Source organism: Cavia porcellus, unplaced genomic scaffold, assembly GCF_034190915.1.
Source record: "Cavia porcellus strain 051 isolate PalLab524CR breed Dunkin Hartley unplaced genomic scaffold, mCavPor4.1 scaffold_14, whole genome shotgun sequence".
NCBI classification, from domain to species: domain Eukaryota; kingdom Metazoa; phylum Chordata; class Mammalia; order Rodentia; family Caviidae; genus Cavia; species Cavia porcellus.
Window position 1 is genome coordinate 74,558,627 of NW_026947497.1, and position 22,605 is coordinate 74,581,231.

The window sequence follows — 22,605 nt, forward strand, 5'->3', positions numbered from 1 at the left end:
TTGTCAGAGAGACAGAGACAGAGACAGAGACAGAGAGAGAGGGAGAGAGGCCACAAAACCCTCACCCTGGAAAAAATAGGCATTATGTGCAAAACATGTAAAGAACTCCTGTCACCCAACAAGAAGACAAACAATTCAGTTGGTTTTTTTTAATGGTCAAAGATTAAACAAAGTGCTTTACACCAGGAAATATACAAATGGCCAAAGGAGCAAATGTGAAAGGTTTCAACATCATCCTCCACTAGAGAAATGCAAATCATAACCAGGGGATACCACCGCACCCCAGCTGGAGTGAAACACTGCCCCCCCCGGGTTTGGGGGAAGGTGCTAAGTGCCACTGCCACTTGCAAGCACTGGGAGTTTCTGTGAAAGCCCACATGTGGCTGCCTGGGTTAGCAGTGGGCTGTCTGGGGGAAAGGCAACCCCGACTTGTAGAACCTGCTGATTTCCCACAGTGACCAGTTTCAAAGTGCCAATTTGCCACTGCTGAAAGCAGAGTTGGAATGAGATGAGCACAATTAGTTCTGAGACAAGGTCTTGCTCTCTAGTCCAAGCTGGTCTCAGATTCACTATGGAGCCCATGCTAGCCTCAGACTCACAAAGCTCTTCCTGCCTCAGCCTCCCCAGTGCTGGGATTACAGGTGTGCCCCACCACGCCTGGCTACAGTTGACTCTTTGCTACCTGGTCTCAGTGCGTCCCAGTGGCCACGGCATCTATTCTGTGGGTCTGTTCATGGGTAATTACCAAAGAGACGTGAAAACTCCTGCCCACAAATAAACAGTCCCCTGCCAAAGCAGCTGGGCACTTTTATTCAGGATAGTTCAAACCTGGGGACAACTCGGTGTCCATCGAAAGGGAGCAGATAAGAGGGTACAAGTAATACAAAAAAAGAGAAAGGGAGCAGAAAAATAAGTCACACAGTATCACATAGGGGAATACCACTCCGGGATAAAATCGGCATCTGTGTGTGTGGCCAGATCTCGAAAACACCAAGGCAAATGTGAGAAGGCCACCCACAATGACTGCACTTCCAGGGCATCCCAGAGTCATCGAAGCCAACCAGAAATGTCACCGACTTGCTGGGGGAGGCAAGGATGGGCTGGGAAGGGATTTCCTGCGGTGATGGAAATGCCTGATTCCACCTGTAATCCCAGCACTCAGGAGACGAGGCAGGAGGATGGCTATACGGTGAGGCCAGCCAGGCTGCAGTGAGACTCTGTCTCAAAAAAAAGGTGGGGGAAAGAAGAACAAGGAAGAAATAGCTAAGCTTTAATGTGAGTTGGTGAAAATAGACCCTCAGGATGCAGCGTTTCACGGGGTGTAGATATACTTTCACAGGAAAAGCCATTGCAATCGGAGGCCGGGGTGTGCACACTGGGGTGCCTGGAAGAGGAGGCTCACAGTCCCGCTGGGGGCCTCAAAGCAGCTGCCTCAGCACAGGCCCTCGGGAGTAAACTGGGCTTCTCTTATTTTCTTTCAGCAAAACCAACAAAGCTTTATTTGCTTTGCCGCCCTCCACCCTCCGTAGTTCCCAGTTCTGCTGCCACAAGGCAGGGCCCGTCCTTTCCGGCCTGGCCTCCGGGTCAGCATCTGCTCCACCCGTACCCGCCCGGCCTCCCCGGCCTCTCTGTCCGCCCCAGTCCTGAGGAATCCGTGGAGGAAGCCTGCAGAGCACCCCGCAGGCCTGGCTCTCCTTCCCTCCTGTCTCCTGCCTTCCTGCTCTGCTTTGCCCGGGTGCCCAGGAAGCCTGGTCTCTCTAGGTCTAACATCATTAAAGTGGGAGGAAAAAAATACAGCCCAGCAATTCGTCCAAGTGACCCAGAGTGTTGAGTTCAAGTTACTGAAACTCTGAGCCTCACTTTTCTCACTTACAAAGTAGGGGAAAGAATGCCCAAGGGCCACCAGGTGTGGTGGCACACACCTGGAGTCCCAGAGCTTGGGAGGTAGAGGCAGAAGGATCGCTGCAAGTTTGAGGTCAGCCTTGGCTGCAAAGTGAGTTCAAGGCCAGCTGCGCTGCACAGTGAAACTGCCTCAAAAAGACAAGAAAAAAAAAGAATTCCCAAGGGTCTACTCAGGGGTGAAATGAGAACTCGTGAGATCATCTGCCTATTTTGGGGGTTCAGGTCTAGTTTTCTTTCCTCCCACTTCACTGCCGTGGCTTCTTACTAGACGCACATCGGTGGCTCATGCCTGCAGGCCTCTGCTCTTCCCAGGCCAGTCCTTCTCAGGAAGGCCCACACCCCAGGCCAAGCATGCCCCTGCCACCACACTGCCACCTCTGCAGCTGTAGAAGAGTGACATGCAAGGCCACCTGCGAGAGGACCCTCAAGCTGTCATCTCACATGGACACACCCTCTTCCCCTTTCCTGGGTCCTCCCTGACTCTCTGTTTCACAGTCACCGGAGGACTCTCAGGCCCCACATGTGATAGGCCGGCTGGTAAAGCTCTCAGAAGACTTGTTTCCTTTGCATCTCCACGTTTGCCTCACGCTGTAACAAAATGCACTGGGCACTGTCCACCTGCACCTGGCCTCTCTGTCCTGCTCTTCACCGCCCTCTCCTGCATACTCTGCTGCAAAGATGACTGTGCAGACCTGTCCGCAACACCGCTCCATAACCACCCTGTCCTTCCAGCTTAATGTTGTTTCTCTCTTATTTGACTGTGTTTGTGGATTGCTTGATGTCCCCCAGCAAGGACAGCACTTCAGGTCCCTGGCCTTTGCTTCTGTGCCTGTCTCACTGCCCCTTCCTCTTCACACCTTCATCCAGATCAGCGCCAAGGCCAGCTCCTGCACGAAGCCATCTCTGATGTCCCCAGCTGGGAGCATTCTCTTCCTTCCTCTAAGCCCTCTTGTAATTCTTTCAGCCCTTTCGTTGGGGACTCGTCCTCCTCTACCCACTACATCATGCGCGTCACGGACTGGGAGGGTCCTTGGGTGGGTGATGGATGCTGGCTGGATGGTGGATAGATGGGTGGGTAGTTAGATGGATGAATGGAGGAAAGGATGACTGATGGATGGGTAGGTGCATGGACAGGTGGATGAATGGATCAGTGGAGGGATGGGCTTGTTCACGTGTGCGTGCACACACATATGCAAGTATAGGAATTGTCAAGTGGATTGGAAGGTAACAGGTAGCCAACATTTCCTAGAGAAATAAGACATTCTCAAATCTGGTTTCTGCACCAGGTTACTATACATACTTGTTCAGTGTCTTCTTCAGTATCTTCTGCTGCTTGCCCATCTCTCTCACATGTGATCTAGGAGAGAGGCATTTGGTAACATTTCCTTCAGGCTGGATCCCAAGCCCTCGGCAGTTGATGCTTTTGGTTAACAAAAGGCAACACACATTTCACTTGTCCCCACCAGAAGTCCAACGATTCTTACCAGCATTCAAAAAGCAGACAGCCACATATTTCTTGGGTCTGCTCTTTGAGTCTCAGCTGAGAAGTCAAGCAGTCCGGCCACTCATCTCTCAGACGAAGGCATGAAGCCCGAAGGAGCAAAGCTGCCTGCCCACAGTCAGAGGGAAAGCAAAACGAAAACTCAAAGCTCCTCCGTCTCTCCTGTCTTCCAACACAGAGCCAGAGGGCAGGTGCGTTCAGGCTGGCTATGTTTCAAGTTTTGATGAAAACCAGGGACGTTTGGGAAGAAAACCCAATCTTTCCTGGAAAGAAGCTAGGTTTGTACATTCCAGATTCTTTTTATGCTTGACACCATTAGAGTCTGGAGCTTACCATTTCAAGTCTCACGTGCACACCAAAGAGGAGAATGTTCTGTCTCTGTCTCCTTCCAAGAGGCTCTGGAAGGTTCCAAAGTGTGTCTATACCCGGAGACATTGGAAAACAAAGAACTGTAGCCGGGTGTGGTAGCTCACACCTGTAATCTCAGCACTCGGGAGGCTGAGGCAGGAGGATCATTGCGAATTCGAGACCAGTCTGGCCTACAAAGTGAGCTCAAGGCCAGCCTGAACTGCATAGCGAGACTCTGTCTCAAAAAGACAAAAGGAAAGAAAGAAAATGAAGAACTGAAGAGTCTCATGCTGTTAGCACAAACTTTTAACATCCACTTGGACTCGATAGCACTACTAAAGAGTAAAACCTATTACAAGGCCAAGAACTAACCATCTTCATGCTCTGCAGATGTAAGCCCCTTCCATTATTGTTGAAGAGCAAAATACTCCAGGTAGCCAAGTGTGGTGGCCCAAACCTGTAACCAACCCCTGGCGAGGAGCCCTACGGGTTCAGGGCCAGCTGGGGCTACCTGGTGAGTTCTAGGCCAGCCCAAAGCACGTACGTAGCCAGACCTCATTTAAAACAAAACATTCAGGACAGCCTCTGTGGACTGCTGGTCACTTCTCTGACATCCTGCCTCTAGCTGTCCCAACATAAAACTTAACGATATTTCTCAAGAATTTCTAAGATTCTCATCCAAAGATTGCAGAAACACCTTCAGTTCTGTTTTTGTATTATACGTTTGTGATGACCAAGATTCAAAAGCTCAGCTCCCTCCTCTCATAGGACAGGACAGGAATCACAAAAGGCAGACAGACAGCTGGTGACTACTCAAGGGAGATGTTCCCCTGGAACATCCAAAGAAAAAAGCGGAAGAGTTAGAGAAAGTGAGGCCTTCAGAAGGTGGCCACATCCTCCCCCAGTGCCCAAGAGGCCTTCAGAAGGTGGCCACGTCCTCCCCCAGTGCCCAAGAGGCCTTCAGAAGGTGGCCACGTCCTCCCCCAGTGCCCAAGGGGCAAAGATGACGGACCAGCAACCCACAACGCCTCTTGCTTTTATGAATTTCCAATCAGTACCTAAGATGTCAGAGTTTCCTTTCAAATTAAAAAAAAATGAGGAAGAAAGAAAGAAAGGCAAACAGTGGACCAACCCAGGAGACATGGACCCGCTCCAGCCTACCAAATCCAGACAATGGTCAGGAATCCACGGGCAGAACTGGGAGGCGCTTCAGACTCCTCGCGACCCTGTCATTTCCTGGGTGATGGAGAGGCAGCGCAGCTCCAGGTCACCGTCAGGGCCTGAACGTGCGTCGATAGATAGATAACGCTCTTAAAAGATTCTTTTTCTACAGCCTTGGTGAGGATCCTGCCAACGGAAGAGAGGGAAAAGAAAGGCATTTTGTGGCAAGCAGAGTGAAAGGAAACATGAAAAGGAAACCTAAATGTTCAGGCCGGTCCGCTCCTGGCATGGGAAAAGGGTACAAACAAGAATAGACAGCTTGTTCGCCTTCTTTCCTTCCTGACAGATCCTCTCTGGGAATGCGTCACAGGCTCCCCATCCTCCAAGAGCAAGGACGCAAAGCCCGAGGTCTCCAGTGTCCACTGAGCCCCCACGTGGCGTCACAGGGTTGCTTCCCTTCTGGGCCTCAGTTTCCCCAAATGAGGATAAGGAGACCAACCTCTCTTTGCAGCCTTTTCCAGGGCTGGTATTCGGCAGCAGCCACCAGAAATGATTTATGGCTGCAGATCCTGCCAGGAACACAGAAGACCAGGAGGGACGCGTTGGGCATGTTACTGATGCTGTCAGACCCCAGGGATCAAGGCCACTCAGACCTGTGGGGACAGGAAGTAAGGGCCGGAAAGAAGCTGTAACCCATTGCAGGGAGAAAGTTCTAGGGCTGCTGCGCCAGCTCAGACTCTGAGGGGTCTTCAGCAGGGGTCTGTGGGCCCTGTGCAAGGGTCTGGCCACAGTCAGCTCTATCAGTCAGCAAAAGCTACATTTCCACCCTGGCTCTAAGCTCCCTGACTCAAGGTTTTGTGTCCCCTCAATGCTTGGGGCCTTCCCGTACACTGAAGCCCACTCCCCAGGGGGAAGTCACTTGCAGGTTTTGGGGTGTTACTAGGTACAGCTGAGGTCATGAGAGAGGCTAGGATTAGCATCCTCATAAGAGGAGGAAGTGGCCAGGTGGCAGCTCTCAGCAGACACTACTGTGGTTCCCTCCTCGGCCTTGTCTTCCTGCTCTCCAGACTGAGAGAGGGAGAGGTCCGTGGTACGAGCGGGTCAGTCTATGGTATGCTGTTTAGCAGCCCGAACTGACCAGACAGGGTCTTTGTGGAGAGCAGAGTTGGTTATCAATTGCTTGACACGCTCCCATAGAAGAAAGACACAGAACTCCCAAAGGATTCAAGCAGATGGAGCCAACGAAGAGACAGCCCCTGCTCTGAGAAGCAGCTGATGTTGTGAGAGGAATGACCCAGTCCAGCAGGGATCACAAGCCTGGACATAAAATGACAGCTTCCTCCTAAGAAACGGCAGTGGAGGCTTCGAGGAGAGCTCGCTCCGTGCTAAAATCGCCAGGTTAGAGAACAGGAGGGCTGCTTCCTAGGACAGGAGGATGCACAGCCGGGCTAAGGGATCAGGCGGCTGTGTGTGTGGAAATGAGATGGAGACGGAGCCAGGGCAGAGGGGCTGAGAACCGGAAGCGGGGAGAGAAGAACGAAGAGGGGTCCACCTTTTTCACAGTGCCGCTGCACAAGAGGCTCCTTGGAGCTCAAGTTAGGAGAGTGCGGAGCTGAGCATTTTATATTTCTAGCTTCCACCCTCCTCTGCCCCTCTGCAGTGTGTGGGGGTGAACAGCTGGACAGCCCGTGTGGCCTCCAAGCGGCTGTGGGAAGGGGCTGAGCTGTCTGTTCCTCTCTCCCTCTTTCCTCCCGCTGTGAAATCCACATCAGCTGGCTGTGCCGAGAGATCTGTTTCCATCTGTTCTGGGCCTGGCTGGTGGGGAAGCCTATGATTGGAGGGGCCTGTGTGGGGCTGGGGCAGGAAGGAGCCCAGCTCAAACAGACGCTCTCCCAGCCTTGGGAACAGCTGCCTGGGAGGGGCCCACGGCCCCCAGCTTCCAGCTCTCAAATCACTGGGCACAGTCCACAAAGTCGCTAGTGGTATACTTCTGTACACCCGGAAAATATCTGTTCTGCCTGAAGAGCCACTGGTTGTCACCGGGGAGGTCCTCAGGGCCAGGGAACTTGGGCCCCTGGACAACCATGAGCCCGATGTCTCCATCAGTGGAGGAACCTCAAACTGCCTACCATCCAGACTTTATCAGCCATGGCCAGTGACACAGGAAGCAGCCTAAAACCCCCGGCCCTAGCTGGGGGACAGAGACAGGGACAGAGGCCTGTTCTGGGGAGTGCAGCTCAATTCCCCAGGCTTGTGACCACCACGGCCCCCGGGGAGAACCAGGAAGCAAGCAACACACGGCTGCCATTGCGTTCAGTTGGGACCCACTGCCCCACCATTTCCTTCCACCTCAGGCTGGGGACAGAGGCCCACAGATAGGCCCTTCTCGGGAGCGATCCCAAGCGGCAAGAGCCAGGAGCGAGGTGCAGTCTCAGAGAGCAACAGCTACCTGGGAGGGACAGGCGCGTAGGGCCATGGTTAGGTCAGAGCAAGCTGCTGCTGGAGCTGTCCTCCCCATCTGCACCCACAGAGCCACCTCTGAAGGACCATTATGCAGCTGCTCACAGACACCTCTCTGCCCTCTCTGGTCCTGACTTCAAGCTGGGACTTGGAGCAGCTGGCTGGGAGGAGCTGCCTGTCCTGGACCTTCGCCCTGGGCTTCGGCACACTGCCCCCAACTGCAGCTGGCTTTGTCCTGGACAACTACCACAAATACAGCCCTGGGTCGCCTGGCAGCATGGGAGGAGCCCAAGCTCCCAGAAACATGGGCTGAGCTCCAGGCCCTGCTCACGCAATGTAGTACATGCTCAGTAAAGTAAAGGCATCACTAATACTTCCAACCTACTATCCTCATGGAAAAATGACTATTTTCAAAGTGTTTACTCATTTGTAACACACAAAGTATAACTGTAACCATGATGCATGTGACCCTCTCAATAATAATCCAGGGGAACTGGGTATGGTGGCACACGTCTGTCATCCCAGCACTAGAGAGACTGAGGCAGCCAGTCATCATGAGCTCGAGGCCACCTCGGGTTACAAGGTAAGTTTAAGACTGGCTGTCCTACGTAGGGAGACTCTGTCTCAAAAAAATCATAGTAATTCAGGAAAAGCGGGCAGCAAGCTGCCCAGTGGTTCTTCCCCAGCCACAAACGAAACCCTAGGCCTAATCCAAGTGCTCCTTCATTTAGAGCATGTCACCTGTCCTGTTCCTACCCTCCCCTTTTATTACTCAAGGTAAAGAATTAAGAGGTAGGAAACAGACAAAAGAATAACCTAACTCAAAACAGTTTACTCTTTCTTCTCTTTCTCTCTTTTTTCAGTAAGAGTTCACAATGTAGTCCAGCCTAGCTTTGAACTCACTATGTAGCCCAGGATGGCCTTGAACTTGGTGGTGATCTTCCTGCCTCGCCTCCCAAATGCTAAGATTCCAGGTGTGGGCTATCACGCCCAGCTACTGCTGCAGTGGCATTGAGAAACTGTGAGCCACTTCTCCCTGTATCAATGTCTTACTTGTTTAGGACAGATGTCCACATTTCTCCTTCTGCAGGGAGCCCGGGCTTTATGTCACTGCTGTCCACCTTTGCTGTGTTCCTCTCCTGCAAAGCTGGGGTCTCGTGGCCGGGGAGAGTAGAGCTGACTCAGTGATATACTTTGCAATTATCCCGTGGCCCTTGGGCGGACCCACTCTCCCAGCACCACCCACCTACCCATCCACCCCGTTGGCAAAAAGAACCCTAAGATCTCTCTGGTCACCATCGCCCCCACAGAGTAACCCCTCACTGAGTCCTGCCACTGCTCTAAGGGTTGGCAGGGATGAGCCTGGGGAACACTAGGACATAAGGATGCCCAGAGCACTGTTCCTTTGTCCACCCCAAAAGCTGAGTCCAGCCTCACAGGCTGGCCTGGGGCTCGGGGAAGCAGTCCCCCATCCCATCTGCCTTCGGATGCCGGCCTTGGCAACCCCAGGGCCTCCTCCAGCAGCCTGTCCAGCCAAGGGACCGCAGTCCCCCAAGCATGGAGAGCATTTCGGAGCTGGACAAGCCCAGCATCTGTAGGTCTGGTTTTCATAAAAACCCTTATTTTGGAGGATTTCAACGTCTTCCCCCCCCCCTTCCCTCCCATCCAGTCCGAAGTATGAAAACGGTGTTGACACAGTTGCCTGGAAAAGGATTTCTAAAGGAAAAAACCCAGCAGGGCCCTGTGATGTCAGTGCCTCGGTGTTAAGCACACACCCAAGCAGAAGGGGAAGGGTGGGGACAGAAAAGAAAAAAAGCCACCGAGGCGGGAGTGGAAGTCGGCTTGCTTTCCCCTCCGGAAGCGCACATGTTGGTTCCGTTACTCGGAAAGGCGCGTTTATCTCCCCTGTGAGAGGTGGGGCTTGGGTCCCCTGGGCCGAGGTGGGGACAGGAAGTGGAGGAGGGGCAGGAGCCTGCCGCCAGAGACTCAGATCCTGGGGTGGCTCTTTGGAGCACTCAACGCTGGGACACAGGCTGATGTTACAGGGCCCTGAAGAGGCAAAGGTCCCTTGCACCTGATCTTTAGGAAGATCTGAGCCCTGCCTGGGGAGGTCCTTTCTCTGTGGCCCTCACTGAGAGCCTCAAGTGAACTCACCAGGGGAGTTCCTGGAGAAAGGGAGGGACTGGTCCTGGATTTCTAGATTTTCTCCTAAGAGATGGTCTCAGATAAACTAGGTATGGTGCACACATCTGTAACCCCAGTACTCTAGGAAGGCTGAGGCAGGAGGATTGTGAGCTCCAGTCCAACCTGGGCAACTTAGTAATTTAGCAAGACCCCGACTCAAAATAAAAAGGAATAGAGGCATAGCTTAGTGTGAGGACTTAGCTCAGAGAGAGAGAGAGAGAGAAAGAGAGAGAGAGAGAGAGAGAGGACAAAGGAGATTCCACAGAGACCAGCTCTCCAGCTCTCTCCTCACACTGGGGTGCAACCTGATGGAACCACAGGGTTCTTTGCCCATGATGAATTTCTGAGGCCACTATTCCAAAGGTGACAGACTGAGTCTAAGAGAGTGACTGATGCTGAGTGTGGTATCTCACGCCTGAAATCCTGGCCATGAGAGGCTGAGGCAGGGGGGTCACTGTGAGTGGTGAGTATAGGCCAGCCTGGGTTACATAGTGAGTTCAAGGTCAGCCTCAACTAACCAAAATCTGTCTCAAAAAGGAAAAAAAGGAGCCTTGATGAAGGCTAATCCAGGTCAAAGGAACAAAAAGCCACTTTAGTTTTTAAGGCTCAGGACTGGATAACAACCATGCACCTACCCAGCCATTCCACAGTCAAGGTTGTGGGGAGCCTCCTGTTCCGGGCTGAGTCTCTTCAGTGTCCAGAGACCAGGTGAGCCCACCTGTTCAAGGAGGAGGCAGAGTGGGGGGACAAGAATGTTGGGGACCTCTCATTAGGGGCAGGCAGTGGAAACTGCTCCGTGTGTACCCCCAAAGAAAGGAGGCAGCACCTGGGCTGGAGATGGCGGGCCCAAAATGGCACAGTAGAGGGGACAGGAGTCCCATGTCTCTTGGGAGAACTCTTCAAAGGGAGCAGCTGGCAGTGAGGAGCTGGGCTCCGGGGAGGATGCAGGGGGTCCGCGCCCTGCTACCAGGAGCACCATCTGGGCTTTTGGTGACAGGGACCGGCTAGACTTCCAGGCACAGAGACAGCCTGGGATGCCCTCAGGCTCCCATTCAGGAGCAGCTGCCTGACTGCAGACCCCAGGGGAACAGAGACTGGGCCAGGTCTGCAAGCGCAGCTTACAGGAAAGAGGAGGCTTGCACCATGGTAGTAAGTTCAAGACCACCCTGGGGGACTCATCGAGACCCTGCCTCAAAACCTAAAGACAAGCAGAGGCGTGGGTGCGGATCCCCTAGAAGAGTGAGTCATTCTGTCCACGAGGGCAGGAGAGACTCGAGCGCACCCCACGCCCTCCCCCATGGCCTCCCCAGCACCCCAGCCGCACCCGACCACCCAGTTCTGCCGGCGCTGGTGCTGGCTCCATTACTCACCCCACGGGCTGAGGTCATCGGGAAGGAAGCCACAGCTGCCTCCCTACGCGCTGGAGACCTCCGTGCTGTCGCAAGCCTGTGAGTAATCAGACATTCCGGGAGCCCTGGAGAGTGCTGCCAAGAAAGGTGTCTCGCCTGGCCGCACCGGCGGTGGGGAGCCATGCTGCAGGCCCAGCAAGGCCAGACTTGCAGAGGCTGCTGGGTCACGGGCGGGGACGGTGCAGGGAAAGGTGAACCTGTCCCCGGCCGGGGCCTCGCCAGCAGCCCAGCGCTGCTGACCCCAGAGAGGAGCTCTGAGGCACCTGGGCTTTGGGGTCACACACAGACCACAAGCAAAGTTCTATAGAGCGCAGGGGAAGCCCGATGCCTCTCTTAGACAAACGATCAAACTGAGGGCCGGAAGCCAGGAGCACTTGCCCAAGGTCAAGAGGTGAAGTCACACACACCTGAGATAGGCTCCCACTGTCCCTGGTCTGTCTCCAGAATTACGTTAACAGATAATGATAAGACTTGGCCCCTAAGGAAACCCACAAATGGCAAAACAATGAAAATCACCCAATGTCCAGTTGGCAAATATTCTTACACCTGTAAACCAGTACTCTGGGAGGCTGAGGCAGGAGGATGGTGAGTTTGAGCTCAGCCTGGGCAAGTTAGTGCTTAGCAAGACCCTGTCTTAAAATAAAAACTGAAAACAGGACTGAAGTGGGGTGGTGTGAAGGCCCCAGGTTTAATCCCTAGTATATCCAAAGGGGGAAAAAATCGCTAAATAAAATGAAATGCTAATCGGCCGTTTTTACAGTTTGGCTGCACAGTCTGCATTCTCCCTGAACTGCCTCTGTGACCCGGTTTAAGAGCAGAGAGCGAGGCGCAGGCGCAGGATGTGTGGCTTGCACCGGGCTGAGCTATGGAGGCACACTGCTCACTTCCGAGTGTCCCCCATCAGCCTGGGTGTTATAGCCGCCCTGGCTATTCATTACGGGAGTGCGGTCTCCAACCTGCCCCCACAGCTTCCATCAGGAGGAGTCAGGCGTTCTGCCTGGAGCCTGGCCAGCCCACACCTTCCCCTCTACCTTGAGCCTGAGTCGGTTGCCTGCCTCAGCCTCCCCTGAGGCCTCATGCTCACTTCAGACAACTCTGGCCCAGAAGCTAGACCCCCTGAGGTCACAAAGGGACAGCCGCAGGGAGGGCTGGCTAGAGCAGCTTGCATTCTGGTCACCTCCAAAAGCAGGGGAGGAGGGAGACCTGGCATGCTCAGCCATCCCCTCGTGGGCAGTGACTGACCACCAGCAGTCAGGGAAGGGACTGGGCACCTTTGTGCCCACTGTACAGGACACCCTTTGGCAGGAAGAGCACCTCAGGAGTTCAGTGCCTCTGGGGAGGATCCGAGTGCAGAGGAGCCAGAAGAAAAGAAGGACCCTCAAAAAGTTTCCCTGCAGAATGGGAAGCTGAGGCAGGAGGGTTGCAAATCTGAGTCTAGCCTAGATGCTCATAATGTAGGAGACAAATATTTGGGAAACAAAGCACACAAGGGACCCCATAATATCCCACCTTCCCACCACCAATCACACAGAAGAGCCTTGTAACTCTGCCCCGCATGTTCAAGGCCTCTCCCCGTCCCCTCCCCAGCTCTATCATTGCTACAGCACTTTTAGTTTTTGGTTTTTGAGACAAGGTCTCACTGTGTAGCTCACAGAGATCTCTGTGAACTCAGAGATCCCCCTGCCTCAGCCTCCTGAGTGCTGGTACTGCGGCGTGTACCACCACCACGCTCGGAGCTACTGCACTTTTTGCCCCTGATTTTCTTCCCCAGGCCCCACTGGGCTTGCCCTTAACATTGACCGTTGCTCTCTGTGCCAGGACAACCTCTCCTTTGAGACTCTCTCTCATGATTTCACCCAGTACTTACCAAACACACCACTTCCTAAACAGTCACTGAAAATCACACAGTTTGGCCTGGCTTTCATAAAGAACCAGAGAGAAAAAGCCATTCTACAAGTCCCCAAAAGAGATCATTTCTAAGCAGAGAAGGATATCACTTTTTTTTTTTTTAAAGTGCACGCACTGTCATCCGTTCCTAATTCAGTTTCTCTGAATTTCTTAAATTCCCCCAAGTCACCAGAACACGATTGATAAATGGCAACATTTTCCTCCTGTCTGATGCTTTTTAAGCACATGACAAAAGTGTGCAGGTTTCGTTTCCCATGCCGTCGTCTCTGGGGTCTCAGGCCTTTTTCTCTTCCCCCTCCTCCTTGCTCCTCAAAGCAGATAAATGAGGTTCTAAACTCAGGATAATAAGGCTTAACAGTGAGGCGCTTTTTAAAAAGTGAATCATTTCTCAGCCCTCCTCTGCTAATCTCTCTTGGTAACATTAATTATGAGTTTGCGCTGCGTGCCCCAAGGCGAGCTCGGCTTTCCCAGGACAATTAAAGTTACTTAATTATTAAAAACTGTGTGCACTGCTGCCCGGGAGAAAGAGGCAGCCCAGTCTGGCTCCCGAGGGCCCCTCAGCATGGATCAGTCCCTGTGGGAACCCAGCCGCCCTGCGGAGGTCGCACTTGGAGTGTAATCTGTGAAAATCCCCGTGCGCAGCCTCCCCCACCCTAGCAGGAAGAATTTAGGGGCTGCTCGATGCCAGCTCGCTCGGGGCGGCCACTCTGGCTTTTCTGGCCCCAGGCAGATGAGCCCCAACTCTGGAAGCCAAAAAGGTGACAGAGCCTCGCTCTCCCCCAGCCTCTAGACTCTAGAGTTGGAGTGAAGGCCGCAGAAACCAGTGACGCCACTCGCTTTTCCTGATGCCCGAAGCCTCAACCTTCATGGAAACGTCATTACCCACCTGTAAAAAAAAAAAAGTAGCACATGCCTGTCATCCCAGCACTCGGGAGGCTGAGGCAGGAGGATCACTATGAGTTCAAAACCAGCCTGGGCTTCACAGCAAGACTTCATCTCAAAATCAACAAAATGTTAACCTTTCCTGGTCATTTTGATTTTGGAGAAGAGCCAGAAGCAGTATGGTGCAGGTCCGGTGGCTCAGGTGGAGGAGGATGCCCGGGAACGTTTTCACGAGCTGCCTTTCCGTGGGGCCATGTTCGGTAGCCGTGGTCACACGCATAAAGACCTTAGGAAGTGGACTCCTGAACTTCTTCAGAAAGCGGCAAGGACAATGGGATACCTGTGTTCCAAGATAGGGGGAGACTTTTAAAGGGAATTCATGGCAATTTGCCTTTTATGGTAATAATTTTTAAAAATTTAAACCGTCACCATATGTTTTGATCACCCACATATATGATCCTAACCTTTCCAGGAGCCACATTTTGAAAAATTAAAAAGCAGTGGGGGAACTTTTCTCACAGATTCCCCTAACCAATACATGCAAAGTATTAGCGCTTCAATCTGTGATAAGTGCAAAAAAAAACACTACTGATTAAAAAGAGGTTTCTATCCTTTCAAATTCAATCTTTAGACTGTGATTCGCACCCACCTCAGAGCACGATCCAGTTGGGCAGACCCGTAGTACTTTGCCTTCGTGACCACATTAGGAATGGGCAGCTGGTGGTCACCACGCTGGACTGCGCTGATGCGAGGTCCCCGCACCTCGCTCTGTGATTCCCGAGTGCCCTTCTCTCCCTGTGGAAACACAGGGTCCCCCTTCTGCTGGCAGGGGAGCGTGGCAGGGGAGGTTGAGAGCGGGCTCCTTTGATCACAGACCTGTGCGCATTTTCGGTTGTCTATTGATACCTGCATATACAAGACAGCCCCAAGCCCCAGGAAACCAAACACAGAGACTTCCATGAGCTCTTAGGAATAAAGGCGAGCACCTCAACCTGCCATTAAGTGCACAAGGCAAGACGCAAACAGAGTGACTAGAAATCTACACTGATATACATTCAGTTGTGCATCCCTGAACTACCCGTCGTGCTGGCGTGGGGGTGCACCCCTGTAATCCTCGTGCGTAGGAGGCTGAGGCAAGAGGATCACTGCAAGTTAAAGGCCGACCTGAGCTACCTAGTGAGTTGAAGGACAACCTGAATGATATAGTGGGACCCTCATCTCAAGAAACAAAATAAGTAAGCAGACAAACTACCCATGGACATTCTCCTCAGAAACTAAGAACATCAGTAGGGCAGCTGGGCACAGGGAGGGCAGGGTGGAAGGGGCACACTCCATACCACATGAGTCCCTGCGTTGGGGGATTTGAATAAGTGTGTGCATTGGTGTTCCACGTTAACATAAAAATGCCCAGGCTCCTGGGTGCACTTTGGCCTGGGGGCCTGTGTAGCCCTGGGCTGCAGCAGCCTGGGGCCCTGCACCCCAGGGACAGGAGGAAAGTTGCAGGGCACCTTTGGCATGGCTACCATTCCGCATGGGGAAACAGGGTGGCCTGGCAGAAGCCCAGGGCATGCAGGCATGATACCCAGGGATGGTCTAGGACTCCTCTGTTTCCAGAAGGTGGCAGATCCCACCTGGCACTGTGCCCCACACAGCCCGACGTCCCTGGGACCCCCTCACCATCTGCCACAACAGTGTCCTTTGTCCCACAGAGCCTCTAGGCGGGGGGAGGGGGTGCTAGCAAGGAGAGGGCCTCCCAAAGGACGTCAGTCATTCTCAGAAGGCCACCTCCAAGACTGTGACACCACCCTGCCAACCGCGGTCCCCTTTCTAGCATCTCCAGCCCGCACGTGACACCTGTGTGTGTCTGGGCCAGCTCTGGCTTCCCTTCACTTCCCCATCAACTCTTCTGAGAAATATTTCTTGGGCAACTATTATATTGCAGCCCTTGGGATTTGGCCTGGAATAGACAGACAAGGTACTTCACACAGACCTTACAGGTAGCAAAAGAAGAAGAAAGGAAAGGTAAAACAATTCACTTCGAGCCGAGCATGGTGGCACATACCTTGAATCCCAGTACTTAGGAGGCTGAGGCAGGAGGACGGTCACTGTTCAAGACCAGCCTAAAACAGCTAGCAAGACTCTGTCTCAAACAAGCAAATAAAAAACAACCAAGAAAGAATTCACTTCTGCCTGCCACCCTAAGAGGAAAGACAAGTACAGGAAATGTGGACACATCACGAAGAAGCCAGGACAGCTGGCACTGAAACTGAGTTTAAAACGTGGAAATCCAGAGATGGTAAGCAGTGACCAGCAGGATATTCCTGCAAACCACTCAGCCACCTGCTCCTCTGCTCTGTGTCCTTGAACAAACCACATACCCTGTATAGATGATTTTATTCAGAAAAATAAATTTTGAACGGTTAAAAAATCGCAAAAATAAAAATAGTACAAAGATCACTTGTGTCTGTTTTATGATGTCTTGTTAACCTTTTATCCTCTACCCTGGACACCATGTGTATTTCCTGTTCCTCTCCACCCACACAGTCACCCCTCGGTATTTGTGAGGGGTGGGCTCCAGGACCTTCCAGGCACCCAAATTCTTGGATGCTCAGATCCAGGGTGTGAGGTGGCACAGTGGCCAGGCATGGCAGCAGGCGCCTGTGGCCCCAGCGACTCAGGAAGCCATGGCAGGAGACTGGCGTGAGCCCAGGAATTCAAAACCAGACTGGGTAACAGATTTCAAGCCCATCTGAAATATAAATAACAAATAAATCAATAAAATGACACAGCATTTGCATATAACTTGTGCAAACCCTCCACCCACGTTAAGCCACCTCCAGAACAATGTGGGTCTTAGAGGCATCCTCACTGCGCGGCCTTGCTGAGGACATAGCAACAGGAAAAAAGTCTACCCGCTCAGTGTAGGTGCATTTTTTCTTTTCTTTTTTGTGGTATCAGGAATCGAACTCAGGACCTTGTGCTTGCCAGGTAGGCACTGTGTGCTGAGCTACATCCCTGGCCCTGCATTTTTTTTCTGAATGCTTTCAATCTGTGGTTCAATCCATGAATATGGACCCATGAACCCCATTTCATACACACATGCACACTTATGCACACATACACACACACATACAAGTTATTGTCTGAACAGTTTATAGTTCATTCCAAGCACTGGGACCTGTTACCATCAGATACCCAGAGTCTCTGTCCCTGACCTCGTCATGCAGGGTAGGTGTGGATGAGAGGCTCCAGCCTGTGACCTCAGCTTCCCAGGCAGTTACAAGGAGACCAGCAATCTTTTAGGGAGAATCTTCTTGAAATGTAGAAATGAAAATGAAAGTGTTTCCCCCGAGTGACGTCCCAGGTCTTGGTCCCTCCAGGAGAGCGTACTCTGCAGCCAGGCCCAGTGTGCATGTGGACACGCGTGTGTGTGCACGCTTGTGCATACAGGGAGGGGTGGGAAGTGTGTGCCTGCAGCCTCTCTGTCAAGTGCCTGGCTGTATTCCAGGCTCGCAGCTCCCCCGGCGCTCAGGGAAGCATCCTAAGGGCCTAAGGAACAGGGGATGGTGTCACCTATCAGGGAAAGGCTTCCTTTCCCTGGATGGCACAGAAGTGGGCCAGTGCAGAAACCTGCCCTGGCAGGGACCTGCCGGGAGAGCCCAGCAAGGGCGGGTCTGGAGCCTCGGACTTAATGAGCACAGTAAATTCCAGGGGCAAGGCGGTTGCCAGGCACAAGCACTGCTGGGCTCTGCTGCCCCAGGGAACTGACTCAGTCTCCCCTCTGAGCGTGGGACCTGCAGAGCCAACAGCTGGGTGGGGGCAAGGCCAACATCAGAGCCTAGAACTTCCACGCTCAGAGCCTGGGAATCCACCTTTTTCTCAGCCTCCCAGGTGACGCCCAGGAGGCTGACAACCACAGGCCCAGCAGCCGGCTGGGGTCCACATCAGCTCTGAGACCGTGGACTGTGCAGAGGAGCAGGACACGCTTGCCCCTGGAGCCCCAGAGGAAGCATCTTGGCCCCTGTGTCTGTAGCCCAAGGATCCGGAAGAGCCGGTGGCCACCAAACCTCAGCTGGTGCTGGGTCCAGAGCGGCTTCCAGCTCTGCAGCAATTTGGCTTCACCCAAACCACCCTTGAGGTCCACAGAGCCTGTCCCCATCCCTAGGTGTTAGGAGGGGCAGGAAGACCAGTGAAGCCCAACTTCTGCCTGGGTCAGGGCCAGCTTGCTGGAGACAGCTGCAAGCATGGCCAGGTGCAAACAGCTGGGCCACTGAGGGGCAACTGGCCCAGCCCAGGGCACTGCCCACTGACCAGATTGGATTGGCCCAGTCCCCACCATCCACTGCTCTGCATGGCCACATACCCCAAGCTCCCGGCGGTCTGCTTTCTGGGTGCCTATGCCGTGCAGTTTGCTTATTTTCTTTGACTCCGGTTACCCACACCCCTCCACGGGTCAGCCCACATCCCTCTGCCCATCCCGGAGGATTCTTCTTGAGTTTCTATGCAAACACTGGGGCCCTGGAGCCTGCAACCTTATCCCTTCCATCCTTATGCTGTGAGACCCCGGGAGCCAAAACCTGTGTGCTCTGCCCCACCCCCCACATCAGCTCTGATCTGGCCCAGGCAAGGCGGGCAAGGGACCAGAGTGGGGGCGGGGACGCAGCCGGAGAGGGCTGGTGAGGCGAGAGGGGAGGGGGAGGCCCCGCTGGATCTACAGTAAACCCAGCTCCTAATTGACCCTGCTGCATCGGATTTCTCCCCAGGGTCCATTCCAGGAAAGCTCCTTGGTCAAACCGAGTTACAAACCACTTCCCCTCCCACCCCCAGGCCTCCAGACTTCCCTGGGGTGGGAACAGCACACGTGCTAAGTCAAGAGTGTGGACTGAATGGGCTTTGCAGTTGGTTCTGCAGGTGTGAGAAGCCACCCACCGAGATACCACGCACAAAACGCCCAAGTCCAGCGTCTGCAAGCCCCAGAAGCAAGAGGTGCCGCCTCCCTCCACCCTCCTGGCCGGATGTCTCCATCTGGACCGGCTCTCTGAACTGCCAAAACACGCTGTCCATCATCTGACTACTGGGCTGCAGCGCTCCGCCATTGTGTATGTGTGTGTGTGTGTGTGTGTGTGTGTGTGTGTGTGTGTGCGTGCGAGTGTGTGAGTGTGAGTGTATGTGTGAAGGTGAAGCAGGAGAAGCAGCAAACCTTCTCTAGGGCTTCTGCACTTCAAATCCCGCATGGCCCTTTCAACCTCAGGCCCAGTTCTTTGTGCACAGGCCCGGGGAAGGAGTCCACCGCTGTGCCCTGCTTGCCGCCAGGAGTGGCAGTGTGACTTCCGGTAGGAAGCCTTCCTCAGGGGTGTAAACTCTCCATACTGTCTCCCCCCAAGTGGCAGGTCCAACGGGGTGCAGCTGCTGTGGGCACCGAGGAGGGCACCCTCTGATGGCAGGAACAGATCCCTTTCTTGGAAAGCCGAGTTTCCAAGGGAGCCGAAGGAAAAATGGAAGTTCATTGTTTACTGACACTTGGGGATTGCTTGTTACACAGCATTACATACCTGTCCTTTCTACACCAGACAGGAGCTAAGGCAGGGCCCTGAGCCCAGCTCTGATGCATAGCAAACACTTGAGAAGTATCCAGGACTGGAGAAATGTACACCCAAAGGTTCAAAGGAAGGAGCTACAAGTGCTTCCAGACAGCTCCCTGGACACACCCTGCACCCTCGTTGAGCTCAATGGAATTGGGGGCTGAAGTGTCAGATGTGTTTATGGTGGCACATCTGGAGAGCCAGACTCCCAGTGAAGTGACTTTGGGGAACTCTTGAGTCTCCCCACCACCTGCAAGCTACAGCCTTGCTAGGGAGAGGGCACGGGGCAGAGAAGGTCAGATGCCGCTGGCAGTGGTGCTTTCCCAGGCCTGGAAAGTGAGTGGCTCTTCCAGGGGAAGAGATGGGCGTCAGCCCCAAATGCCCTGAAACACAACACTTGCAGGGCCTGCACGGTGCTTAGAGCAGTGAGTGCAGGCACAATCTTCACACCTTGACACCCAGATCCTGAGAGTGGCTGGGTGTTGCCTGGGTTGAGATCACAATGGCCCTCACTCTCCAGAGAGGGGCGCCAAGTCAGAACAGGAGGTGGGCATTTCAAGGTGGCCCCGGGAGCAAGGGGAGAGTTTGCCCTAGTGCTGTGGGAGACGCTCTTAGGGCCCCGTAGTCGCCCTGCTGACACCCTGTGCTCAGTGAGGCAGGTGCTTCTGTGTTCACTGGAAAGATCTTCAGAGCTGCTTCCACAGTGGTAAAACAAAACAAAACAAAACTCTTACAAGGGAAAATAGGGCCATGCCACTCCTGAAACCCTGAAAGAAGTTCTTCCCTGCACACTAATGCCAGTCCCCCCAGGATGGTAACATGTATGTGCCCAGTGGCCAGAGCAATAGTCCGGCTGTAATCAGTCACTGCCCTTGGACTTGAGGCTGTGGCTGGGACTAATGAGGGCCCCATCCAAAAGGCCCAGCAGAATGGAGCTGAGAAACTGAGCACGGTGGTGCACATCTGTAATCCCAGCACACTCTAGGCTGAGGCAGGAGGATCCGCACAAGTTTGAGCCAGTTTGGGTTTGGGTTACACAGAGAGTTCAAGGTCAGCCTGCACTACATAGGAAGAGCCTGTCTCAAAAAAAAAAAAAAAAAAAAAAAAAGAAAAGAAATAGAAAAGGAAGTACACAGACTTGAATTCAGTTCCAATCCTAGATTTCAGGTTCCGTCACTGGCATGACACTACTTCTCAAGCCCAGAGCCACCATCCCCCAGGATCATTTTTGTCCAACAGTAGCCACCACCTCCATCCACAGAGAACCCAGAAGGACCATGGTAAGGCACTGCCTCTTTCCTATGCCCAAAGAGAATGAGCAGCAGTCCCCAGGGTAGCGGTGCCAAAGCCCATGTGCCCTGCATCCTCGCCGGAGACAAACAGATACCCTGTGTTTGCAAGTGTAGTCAAACATTAACTCAGCACCCAAAGGGTGCCGTCCAACACAAGCAATCAACGCTTGGAACCCAGGGAAAGGCTCCTGGTGGCCCACATTCCACTGTCCCCACACACAGAGGAGCCACCATGGAGGGCACCAAGCATCCTCACCCGTCCAGCCAGGCACAGGTGCCCTGCCTTGGAGCACTAGGCCTTTGCTCGTGCCAGGGTGGGCGCCCAGGCCAGGAAGCTGGTTCCTCCTGCCACCACACTGACTCGAGTCCATCCGGCTGGGGTCAGGCTGAGCCTCCCCGGCGATGTGGCCTCTCAGGAGGCTTAGCCCTGAGCTCTTGCTCTCCTGCATGGAGGCTGCCTCCCTGGGGTGCACTGGAGGGTGTGTTCTCAGGTCCTGCCTTGGAAAGGCACAGGCTGTCACTGCTGCTGTGGACACACAGAGTGGCCTTGAGGAGCAGGACAGTGACCTCTCACAGGTGATGCTTTGGCTAGCTGCTAAACATGCTGACGTGGTGCTCTCAGTGGCCCTGGGTGCCTGCTTGTCTTACACCTGGCTCACACACATAAATGACAAAACCTGAAAATCACCCCACACTCCTGCAGGGTGTGCCAGTATTTGCCTGATATTCCAGCACTCAGGAGGCTGAGGCAGGAAGATTGCTGTGAGTTCAAGGTCAGCCTGTAATCCCCACATTTGGGAAGCTGAGACAGGAGGACTGCCACGAGTTCAAGGCCAGCCTGAACTACATAGCGAAACCATCTCAAAAACATCAACCAACCAAACAAACAAAAAAATAGGAAGAAAAATACTTGAAAATGTGTCTAAGAACTGACTATAATTCACAAAGCCCACACCTACCTTGTGGTAGCTGCTCAGCAAATGTTCATTGAGTGAATGAAGGAAAGACTGGATAAAATACCTTTCCCCCTATAAACCTCTTTTTCATCACAGCATTTCTCATGCAGAAAAGAACAAACATCACTAACCTTGTTCTCCAGACGAGAGCAAGGCCACAGGTTCCCTCTCCTGCATGCACTTGCTGACACTTGAGGTGGGTAAGTTGTGGGTCTGGGTGGGCCTGCAACCCCCTCTAACTCCAGGTGACTGCCACGCTTTGGGCACAAGAGCTACCTTTGGAGTCCTGCCTGCCTAGCCAGGAAGGTGAGACAGGAAATATCCAGTGGTTTTGAGCCCAGGTAGCACCAGAGCCTTTGAGATCTTAGGAAGGAGGGCATCGTGGCATGCGTTGTGCCCGTTTTACAGATGTGGACATTGAGGATCAGCGAGATGAAATGACCTTCCCAAGCAATCCGTTCTTCTGATACCACACCAAGACCATCTCGATGGCTGCCTGCCGCCCTGCGCGCTGGGGACCCAGGGAGAAAGCACCAGGCCCTGCGAGAAAACAAACCCACCCTCCTTCCCCACCCAGAGCCCAATTAGATGGAGATGGAGCCTCCTTTCATCCGCCGTGCCTTTCAAAGACAGGGAAAACCCCACCGTAGCTTCAGGATTCTTCTCCTAAGCCCCAGCCTCTGCAGCAGAGACCTGTTGATGTAATTGCCGTAATTGAGGATTCCAGACCCCATGTGGGGGACAGAGCCCCATTCATCTTTTTGCTCAGCGAGGTGGAAACTGGCGGAGTCCCTTAGATGCCCCGGCCGGCAGCCCCGGCCCCTGCCTGGGCTCCCTGCCACGGAGCCAGAGCCCAGGCCGCAGGGATGTGGGAACCGCGCCTAATTATGCCGCCTTGACACCTCCTCACAGTAATGAGAGCCACACGTGTGGGGCGGGGGGGGGGGGCGGCCGCTCGGCGCCCCTGCGGTCCCGGCACCCCATTAAACAGCGGGGCTGACGCACACGCGCACTCGTGCG

The 22,605-nt window shown here is 53.6% G+C and overlaps 1 long non-coding RNA gene across 9 annotated transcripts; it reads right to left on the reverse strand.

The window, feature by feature from the left end:
- Nucleotides 1-787: 787 nt before the first annotated feature.
- Nucleotides 788-22,590, reverse strand: LOC106029174 (uncharacterized). 9 transcript variants are annotated; one of them, XR_010051685.1, is made up of 9 exons: nucleotides 14,405-22,590; nucleotides 10,927-14,095; nucleotides 10,192-10,274; nucleotides 5,412-5,565; nucleotides 4,913-5,098; nucleotides 3,737-3,822; nucleotides 3,387-3,511; nucleotides 3,203-3,259; nucleotides 788-1,217 (listed from the first exon to the last, which is right to left on the reverse strand). It is a non-coding gene; the product is annotated as an uncharacterized LOC106029174 (long non-coding RNA). The 9 variants fall into 9 exon arrangements; XR_010051681.1 differs by having other exon boundaries at nucleotides 3,737-3,986; XR_010051682.1 differs by having other exon boundaries at nucleotides 3,387-3,822.
- Nucleotides 22,591-22,605: the final 15 nt, after the last annotated feature.